Raw genomic sequence first — 11,416 nt, forward strand, 5'->3', positions numbered from 1 at the left:
GGTGGTGTGAATCGGATGGTCTGAATTAGGATAGGCAGTGAGTGGCAATATAGGATGGAGAAAAGCACCGCGGGGTGGTCAGCGTGGGGAGGTCAGGGAACATGCAGTGGCAATGTAGGATAGGTTTCTGAAAAACATCGCGGGGTGGTGCGCATTGTATGGGTGTGTGTTACATTAGATTCACTAGTAGGAGTGAGAAAAACATCCCTGGGTGGTGCGCATTGTATGGGTGTGTGTTACATTACATTCACTAGTAGGAATGAGAAAAACATCATGGGGTGGTGCGCATTGTATGGGTGTGTGTTACATTACATTCACTAGTAGGAGTGAGAAAAACATCACGGGGTGGTGCGCATTGTATGGGTGTGTGTTACATTACATTCACTACTAGGAGTGAGAAAAACATCACCGGGTGATGTGAATTGGAGTGTCTGTATTAGGATAGGCAGTGAGTGGCAATGTAGGATGGAGAAAAGCACCGCGGTGTGGTCAGCATGGGGAAGTCAGGGAACATGCAGTGGCAATGTAGGATAGGTTTCTGAAAAACATCGCGGGGTGGTGCGCATTGTATGGGTGTGTGTTACATTACATTCACTAGTATGAGTGAGAAAAACATCACGGGGTGGTCGCATTGTATGGGTGTGTGTTACATTACATTCACTACTAGGAGTGAGAAAAACATCACGGGGTGGTGCGCATTGTATGGGTGTGTGTTACATTACATTCACTAGTAGGAGTGAGAAAAACATCACGGAGTGGTGCGCATTGTATGGGTGTGTGTTACATTACATTCACTACTAGAAGTGAGAAAAACATCACGGGGTGGTGTGAATCGGAGGGTCTGAATTAGGATAGGCAGTGATAGGCAATGTAGGATGGAGAAAAGCACCGCGGGGTGGTCAGCATGGGGAGGTAAGGGAACATGCAGTTGGAATTTAGGATACGTTTCTGAAAAACATCGCGGGGTGGTGCGCATTGTATGGGTGTTTGTTACATTACATTCACTAGTAGGAGTGAGAAAAACATCACGGGGTGGTGCGCATTGTATCGGTGTGTGTTACATTACATTCACTAGTAGGAGTGAGAAAAACATCACGGGGTGGTGCGCATTGTATGGGTGTGTGTTACATTACATTCACTACTAGGAGTGAGAAAAACATCACGGGGTGATGTGAATTGGAGGGTCTGAATTAGGATAGGCAGTGAGTGGCATTGTAGGATGGAGAAAAGCACCGCGGTGTGGTCAGCATGGGGAGGTCAGGGAACATGCAGTGGCAATGTAGGATAGGTTTCTGAAAAACATCGCGGGGTGGTGCGCATTGTATGGGTGTGTGTTACATTAGATTCACTAGTAGACGTGAGAAAAACATCATGGGGTGGTGCGCATTGTATGGGTGTGTGTTACATTACATTCAGTAGTAGGAGTGAGAAAAACATCACGGGGTGGTGCGCATTGTATGGGTGTGTGTTACATTACATTCTCTAATAGGAGTGAGAAAAACATCACGGGTTGCTGCGTATTGTATGGGTGTGTGTTACATTACATTCACTAGTAGGAGTGAGAAAAACATCACGGGGTCTTGCGCATTGTATGGGTGTGTGTTACATTACATTCACTAGTAGGAGTGAGAAAAACATCACGGGGTGGTGCGCATTGTATGGGTGTGTGTTACATTACATTCACTAGTAGGAGTGAGAAAAACAACACGGGGTGTTGCGCATTGTATGGGTGTGTGTTACATTACATTCACTAGTATGAGTGAAAAAAACATCACGAGGTGGTGCGCATTGTATGGGTGTGTGTTACATTACATTCACTAGTAGGAGTGAGAAAAACATCACGGGGTGGTGCGCATTGTATGGGTGTGTGTTACATTACATTCACTACTAGGAGTGAGAAAATCATCATGGGGTGGTGTGAATTGGAGGGTCGGAATTAGGATAGGCAGTGATTGGCAATGTAGGATGGAGAAAAGCACCGCGGGGTAGTCAGCATGGGGAGGTAAGGGAACATGCAGTGGCAATTTAGGATACGTTTCTGAAAAACATCGCGGGGTGGTGCGCATTGTATGGGTGTGTGTTACATTAGATTCACTATTAGGAGTGAGAAAAACATCACGGGGTGGTGCGCATTGTATGGGTGTGTGTTACATTTCATTCACTAGTAGGAGTGAGAAAAACATCACGGGGTGGTGTGAATCGGAGGGTCTGAATTAGGATAGGCAGTGAGTGGCAATGTAGGATGGAGAAAAGCACCGCGGGGTGGTCAGCATGGGGAGGTCAGGGAACATGTAGTGGCAATGTAGGATAGGTTTCTGAAAAACATCGCGGGGTGGTGCGCATTGTATGGGTGTGTGTTACATTAGATTCACTAGTAGGAGTGAGAAAAACATCACAGGGTGGTGCGCATTGTATGGGTGTGTGTTACATTACATTCACTAGTAGGAGTGAGAAAAATATCACGGGGTGGTGCGCATTGTATGGGTCTGTGTTACATTACATTCACTAGTAGGACTGAGAAAAACATCACGGAGTGGTGCGCATTGTATTGGTGTGTGTTACATTACATTCACTACTAGGAGTGAGAAAAACATCACGGGGTGATGTGAATTGGAGGGTCTGAATTAGGATAGGCAGTGAGTGGAAATGTAGGATGGAGAAAAGCACCGCGGTGTGGTCAGCATGGGGAGGTCAGGGAACATGTAGTGGCAATGTAGGATAGGTTTCTGAAAAACATCGCGGGGTGGTGCGCATTGTATGGGTGTGTGTTACATTAGATTCACTAGTAGGAGTGAGAAAAACATCACAGGGTCATGCGCATTGTATGGGTGTGTGTTACATTACATTCACTAGTAGGAGTGAGAAAAACATCACGGGGTGGTGCGCATTGTATGGGTGTGTGTTACATTACATTCACTAGTAGGAGTGAGAAAAACATCACGGGGTGGTGCGCATTGTATGGGGGTGTGTTACATTACATTCTCTAGTAGTAGTGAGAAAAACATCACGGGGTGCTGCGTATTGTATGGGTGTGTGTTACATTACGTTCACTAGTAGGAGTGAGAAAAACATCACGGGGTCTTGCGCATTGTATGGGTGTGTGTTACATTACATTCACTAGTAGGAGTGAGAAAAACATCACGGGGTGGTGCGCATTGTATGGGTGTGTGTTACATTACATTCACTAGTAGGAGTGAGAAAACATCACGGGATAGTGCGCATTGTATGGGTGTGTGTTACATTACATTCACTACTAGGAGTGAGAAAATCATCACGGGGTGGTGTGAATCGGAGGGTCGGAATTAGGATTGGCAGTGATTGGCAATGTAGGATGGAGAAAACCACCGCGGGGTGGTCAGCATGGGGAGGTAAGGGAACATGCAGTGGCAATTTAGGATACGTTTCTGAAAAACATCGCGGGGTGGTGCGCATTGTATGCGTGTGTGTTACATTAGATTCACTAGTAGGAGTGAGAAAACATCACGGGGTGGTGCGCATTGTATGGGTGTGTGTTACATTACATTCACTAGTAGCAGTGAGAAAAACATCACTGGGTGGTGCGCATTGTATGGGTGTGTGTTACATTACATTCTCTAGTAGTAGTGAGAAAAACATCAGGGGTGGTGCGCATTGTATGGGTGTGTGTTACATTAGATTCACTAGTAGGAGTGAGAAAAAATCACGGGGTGTTGCGCATTGTATGGGTGTGTGTTACATTACATTCACTAGTAGGAGTGAGAAAAACATCACGGGGTGGTGCGCATTGTATGGGTGTGTGTTACATTACATTCACTAGTAGGAGTGAGAAAAACATCACTGGGTGGTGCGCATTGTATGGGTGTGTGTTACATTACATTCACTAGTAGGAGTGAGAAAAACATCACTGGGTGGTGCGCATTGTATGGGTGTGTGTTACATTACATTCACTAGTAGGAGTGAGAAAAACATCAAGGGGTGGTGCGCATTGTATGGGTGTGTGTTACATTACATTCACTAGTAGGAGTGAGAAAAACATCACGGGGTGGTGCGCATTGTATGGGTGTGTGTTACATTACATTCACTAGTAGGAGTGAGAAAATATCACGGGGTGGTGCGCATTGTATGGGTGTGTGTTACATTACATTCACTACTAGGAGTGAGAAAAACATCACGGGGTGGTGTGAATTGGAGGGTCTGAATTAGGATAGGCAGTGAGTGGCAATGTAGGATGGAGAAAAGCACCGCGGTGCGGTCAGCATGGGGAGGTCAGGGAACATGCAGTGGCAATGTTGGATAGGTTTCTGAAAAACATCGCGGGGTGGTGCGCATTGTATGGGTGTGTGTTACATTAGAATCACTAGTAGGAGTGAGAAAAACATCACGGGGGGGTGCGCATTGTATGGGTGTGTGTTACATTACATTCACTAGTAGGAGTGAGAAGAACATCACGGGGTGGTGCGCATTGTATGGGTGTGTGTTACACTACATTCTCTAGTAGTAGTGAGAAAAACATCACGGGGTGCTGCGTATTGTATGGGTGTGTGTTACATTACATTCACTAGTAGGAGTGAAAAAAACATCACGGGGTCTTGCGCATTGTATGGGTGTGTGTTACATTACATTCACTAGTAGGAGTGAGAAAAACATCACGGGGTGGTGTGCATTGTATGGGTGTGTGTTACATTACATTCACTAGTAGGAGTGAGAAAAACATCACGGGGTGGTGCGCATTGTATGGGTGTGTGTTACATTACATTCTCTAGTAGTAGTGAGAAAAACATCACGGGGTCCTGCGTATTGTATGGTTGTGTGTTACATTTCATTCACTAGTAGGAGTGAGAAAAACATCACGGGGTGGTGTGAATCGGAGGGTCGGAATTAGGATAGGCAGTGATTGGCAATGTAGGATGGAGAAAAGCACCGCGGGGTGGTCAGCATGGGGAGGTAAGGGAACATGCAGTGGCAATTTAGGATACGTTTCTGAAAAACATCGCGGGGTGGTGCGCATTGTATGGGTGTGTGTTACATTACATTCACTAGTAGCAGTGAGAAAAACATCACGGGGTGGTGCGCATTGTATGGGTGTGTGTTACATTACATTCACTAGTAGGAGTGAGAAAAACATCACGGGGTGGTGCGCATTGTATGGGTGTGTGTTACATTACATTCACTAGTAGGAGTGAGAAAAACATCACGGGGTGGTGCGCATTGTATGGGTGTGTGTTACATTACATTCACTACTAGGAGTGAGAAAATCATCACGGGGTGGTGTGAATCGGAGGGTCGGAATTGTGATAGGCAGTGATTGGCAATATAGGATGGAGAAAAGCACCGCGGGGTGTTCAGCATGGGGAGGTAAGGGAACATGCAGTGGGAATTTAGGATACGTTTCTGAAAAACATCGCGGGGTGGTGCGCATTGTATGCATGTGTGTTACATTAGATTCACTAGTAGGAGTGAGAAAACATCTCGGGGTGGTGCGCATTGTATGGGTGTGTGTTACATTGCATTCACTAGTAGCAGTGAGAAAAACATCACTGAGTGGTGCGCATTGTATGGGTGTGTGTTACATTACATTCTCTAGTAGTAGTGAGAAAAACATCACGGGGTGGTGCGCATTGTATGGGTGTGTGTTACATTAGATTCACTAGTAGGAGTGAGAGAAACATCACAGGGTGTTGCGCATTGTATGGGTGTGTGTTACATTACATTCACTAGTAGGAGTGAGAAAAACATCACGGGGTGGTGCGCATTGTATGGGTGTGTGTTACATTACATTCACTAGTAGGAGTGAGAAAAACATCACTGGGTGGTGCGCATTGTATGGGTGTGTGTTACATTACATTCACTAGTAGGAGTGAGAAAAACATCACTGGGTGGTGCGCATTGTATGGGTGTGTGTTACATTACATTCACTAGTAGGAGTGAGAAAAACATCATGGGGTGGTGCGCATTGTATGGGTGTGTGTTACATTACATTCACTAGTAGGAGTGAGAAAACATCACGGGGTGGTGCGCATTGTATGGGTGTGTGTTACATTACATTCACTACTAGGAGTGAGAAAAACATCACGGGGTGGTGTGAATTGGAGGGTCTGAATTAGGATAGGCAGTGAGTGGCAATGTAGGATGGAGAAAAGCACCGCGGTGTGGTCAGCATGGGGAGGTCAGGGAACATGCAGTGGCAATGTAGGATAGGTTTCTGAAAAACATCGCGGGGTGGTGCGCATTGTATGGGTGTGTGTTACATTAGAATCACTAGTAGGAGTGAGAAAAACATCATGGGGTGGTGCGCATTGTATGGGTGTGTGTTACATTACATTCACTAGTAGGAGTGAGAACAACATCACGGGGTGGTGCGCATTGTATGGGTGTGTGTTACATTACATTCACTAGTAGGAGTGAGAAAAACATCACGGGGTGGTGCGCATTGTATGGGTGTGTGTTACATTACATTCACTAGTAGGAGTGAGAAAAACATCACGGGGTGGTGCGCATTGTATGGGTGTGTGTTACATTACATTCACTAGTAGGAGTGAGAAAAACATCACGGGGTGGTGCGCATTGTATGGGTGTGTGTTACATTACATTCTCTAATAGGAGTGAGAAAAACATCACGGGGTGGTGCGCATTGTATGGGTGTGTGTTACATTACATTCACTAGTAGGAGTGAGAAAAACATCACGGGGTGGTGCGCATTGTATGGGTGTGTTACATTACATTCACTACTAGGAGTGAGAAAAACATCACGGGGTGGTGTGAATCGGAGGGTCTGAATTAGCATAGGCAGTGAGTGGCAATGTAGGATGGAGAAAAGCACCGCGGGGTGGTCAGCATGCGGAGGTCAGGGAACATGCAGTGGCAATGTAGGATAGGTTTCTGAAAAACATCGCGGGGTGGTGCGCATTGTATGGGTGTGTGTTACAATACATTCACTAGTAGGAGTGAGAAAAACATCACGGGCTGGTGCGCATTGTATGGGTGTGTGTTACATTACATTCACTAGTAGGAGTGAGAAAAACATCACGGGGTGGTGCGCATTGTATGGGTGTGTGTTACATTACATTCACTACTAGGAGTGAGAAAAACATCCCGGGGTGGTGCGCATTGTATGGGTGTGTGTTACATTACATTCACTACTAGGAGTGAGAAAAACATCACGGGGTGGTGTGAATCGGATGGTCTGAATTAGGATAGGCAGTGAGTGGCAATGTAGGATGGAGAAAAGCACCGCGGGGTGGTCAGCGTGGGGAGGTCAGGGAACATGCAGTGGCAATGTAGGATAGGTTTCTGAAAAACATCGCGGGGTGGTGCGCATTGTATGGGTGTGTGTTACATTAGATTCACTAGTAGGAGTGAGAAAAACATCCCTGGGTGGTGCGCATTGTATGGGTTTGTGTTACATTACATTCACTAGTTGGAGTGAGAAAAACATCATGGGGTGGTGCGCATTGTATGGGTGTGTGTTACATTACATTCACTAGTAGGAGTGAGAAAAACATCACGGGGTGGTGCGCATTGTATGGGTGTGTGTTACATTACATTCACTACTAGGAGTGAGAAAAACATCACCGGGTGATGTGAATTGGAGTGTCTGTATTAGGATAGGCAGTGAGTGGCAATGTAGGATGGAGAAAAGCACCGCGGTGTGGTCAGCATGGGGAAGTCAGGGAACATGCAGTGGCAATGTAGGATAGGTTTCTGAAAAACATCGCGGGGTGGTGCGCATTGTATGGGTGTGTGTTACATTAGATTCACTAGTAGGAGTGAGAAAAACATCACGGGGTGGTGCGCATTGTATGGGTGTGTGTTACATTACATTCACTAGAAGGAGTGAGAAAAACATCACGGGGTGGTGCGCATTGTATGGGTGTGTGTTACATTACATTCACTAGTATGAGTGAGAAAAACATCACGGGGTGGTCGCATTGTATGGGTGTCTGTTACATTACATTCACTACTAGGAGTGAGAAAAACATCACGGGGTGGTGTGAATCGGAGGGTCTGAATTAGGATAGGCAGTGATAGGCAATGCAGGATGGAGAAAAGCACCGCGGGGTGGTCAGCATGGGGAGGTAAGGGAACATGCAGTGGCAATTTAGGATACGTTTCTGAAAAACATCGCGGGGTGGTGCGCATTGTATGGGTGTGTGTTACATTAGATTCACTAGTAGGAGTGAGAAAAACCTCACGGGGTGGTGTGAATGGAAGGGTCTGAATTAGCATAGGCTGTGAGTGGCAATGTAGGATGGAGAAAAGCACCGCGGGTTGGTCAGCATGGGGAAGTCAGGGAACATGCAGTGGCAATGTAGGATAGGTTTCTGACAAACATCGCGGGGTGGTGCGCATTGTATGGGTGTGTGTTACATTAGATTCACTAGTAGGAGTGAGAAAAACATCACGGGGTAGTGCGCATTGTATGGGTGTGTGTTACATTACATTCACTAGTAGGAGTGAGAAAAACATCACGGGGTGGTGCGCATTGTATGGGTGTGTGTTACATTACATTCACTAGTAGGAGTGAGAAAAACATCACGGGGTGGTGCGCATTGTATGGGTGTGTGTTACATTAGATTCAGTAGTAGGAGTGAGAAAAACATCAAGGGGTGCTGCGCATTGGATGGGTGTGTGTTACATTAGATTCACTAGTAGGAGTGAGAAAAACAACAAGGGGTGCTGCGCATTGTATGGGTGTGTGTTACATTAGATTCACTAGTAGGAGTGAGAAAAACATCACGGGGTGGTGCGCATTGTATGGGTGTGTGTTACATTACATTCACTAGTAGGAGTGAGAAAAACATCACGTGGTGGTGCGCATTGTATGGGTGTGTGTTACATTACATTCACTACTAGGAGTGAGAAAAACATCACGGGGTGATGTGAATTGGAGGGTCTGAATTAGGATAGGCAGTGAGTGGCAATGTAGGATGGAGAAAAGCACCGCGGTGTGGTCAGCATGGGTAGGTCAGGGAACATGCAGTGGCAATGTAGGATAGGTTTCTGAAAAACATCGCGGGGTGGTGCGCATTGTATAGGTGTGTGTTACATTAGATTCACTAGTAGACGTGAGAAAAACATCACGGGGTGGTGCGCATTATATGGGTGTGTTTTACATTACATTCACTAGTAGGAGTGAGAAAAACATCACGGGGTGGTGCGCATTGTATGGGTGTGTGTTACATTACATTCACTAATAGGAGTGAGAAAAACATCACGGGTTGCTGCGTATTGTATGGGTGTGTGTTACATTACATTCACTAGAAGGAGTGAGAAAAACATCACGGGGTGGTCCGCATTGTATGGGTGTGTGTTACATTACATTCACTACTAGGAGTGAGAAATTCATCACAGGGTGGTGTGAATCGGAGGGTCGGAATTAGGATAGGCAGTGATTGGCAATGTAGGATGGAGAAAAGCACCGCGGGGTGGTCAGCATGGGGAGGTAAGGTAACATGCAGTGGCAATTTAGGATACGTTTCTGAAAAACATCGCGGGGTGGTGCGCATTGTATGGGTGTGTGTTACATTAGATTCACTAGTAGGAGTGAGAAAAACATCACGGGGTGGTGCGCATTGTATGGGTGTGTGTTACATTACATTCACTAGTAGGAGTGAGAAAAACATCACTGGGTGGTGCGCATTGTATGGGTGTGTGTTACATTACATTCACTAGTAGGAGTGAGAAAAACATAACGGGGTGGTGCGCATTGTATGGGTGTGTGTTACATTACATTCACTACTAGGAGTGAGAAATTCATCACGGGGTGGTGTGAATCGGAGGGTCGGAATTAGGATAGGCAGTGATTGGCAATGTAGGATGGAGAAAAGCACCGCGGGGTGGTCAGCATGGGGAGGTAAGGTAACATGCAGTGGCAATTTAGGATACGTTTCTGAAAAACATCGCGGGGTGGTGCGCATTGTATGGGAATGTGTTACATTAGATTCACTAGTAGGAGTGAGAAAAACATCACAGGGTGGTGCACATTGTATGGGTGTGTGTTACATTTCATTCACTAGTAGGAGTGAGAAAAACATCACGGGGTGGTGTGAATCGGAGGGTCTGAATTAGGATAGGCAGTGAGTGGCAATGTAGGATGGAGAAAAGCACCGCGGGGTGGTCAGCATGGGGAGGTCAGGGAACATGTAGTGGCAATGTAGGATAGGTTTCTGAAAAACATCGCGGGGTGTTGCGCATTGTATGGGTGTGTGTTACATTACATTCACTAGTAGGAGTGAGAAAAACATCACTGGGTGGTGCGCATTGTATGGGTGTGTGTTACATTACATTCACTAGTAGGAGTGAAAAAAACATCACGGGGTGGTGCGCATTGTATGGGTGTGTGTTACATTACATTCACTAGTAGGAGTGAGAAAAACATCACTGGGTGGTGCGCATTGTATGGGTGTGTGTTACATTACATTCACTACTAGGAGTGAGAAATTCATCACAGGGTGGTGTGAATCGGAGGGTCGGAATTAGGATAGGCAGTGATTGGCAATGTAGGATGGAGAAAAGCACCGCGGGGTGGTCAGCATGGGGAGGTAAGGTAACATGCAGTGGCAATTTAGGATACGTTTCTGAAAAACATCGCGGGGTGGTGCGCATTGTATGGGTGTGTGTTACATTAGATTCACTAGTAGGAGTGAGAAAAACATCACGGGGTGGTGCGCATTGTATGGGTGTGTGTTACATTACATTCACTAGTAGGAGTGAGAAAAACATCACTGGGTGGTGCGCATTGTATGGGTGTGTGTTACATTACATTCACTAGTAGGAGTGAGAAAAACATCACGCGGTGGTGCGCATTGTATGGGTGTGTGTTACATTACATTCACTACTAGGAGTGAGAAATTCATCACGGGGTGGTGTGAATCGGAGGGTCGGAATTAGGATAGGCAGTGATTGGCAATGTAGGATGGAGAAAAGCACCGCGGGGTGGTCAGCATGGGGAGGTAAGGTAACATGCAGTGGCAATTTAGGATACGTTTCTGAAAAACATCGCGGGGTGGTGCGCATTGTATGGGTGTGTGTTACATTAGATTCACTAGTAGGAGTGAGAAAAACATCACAGGGTGGTGCACATTGTATGGGTGTGTGTTACATTTCATTCACTAGTAGGAGTGAGAAAAACATCACGGGGTGGTGTGAATCGGAGGGTCTGAATTAGGATAGGCAGTGAGTGGCAATGTAGGATGGAGAAAAGCACCGCGGGGTGGTCAGCATGGGGAGGTAAGGGAACATGTAGTGGCAATGTAGGATAGGTTTCTGAAAAACATCGCGGGGTGTTGCGCATTGTATGGGTGTGTGTTACATTAGATTCACTAGTAGGAGTGAGAAAAACATCACTGGGTGGTGCGCATTGTATGGGTCTGTGTTACATTACATTCACTAGTAGGACTGAGAAAAACATCACGGAGTGGTGCGCATTGTATGGGTG

The sequence above is a fragment of the Cavia porcellus genome, unplaced genomic scaffold, assembly GCF_034190915.1.
Source record: "Cavia porcellus strain 051 isolate PalLab524CR breed Dunkin Hartley unplaced genomic scaffold, mCavPor4.1 scaffold_58, whole genome shotgun sequence".
Lineage (NCBI taxonomy): Eukaryota > Metazoa > Chordata > Mammalia > Rodentia > Caviidae > Cavia > Cavia porcellus.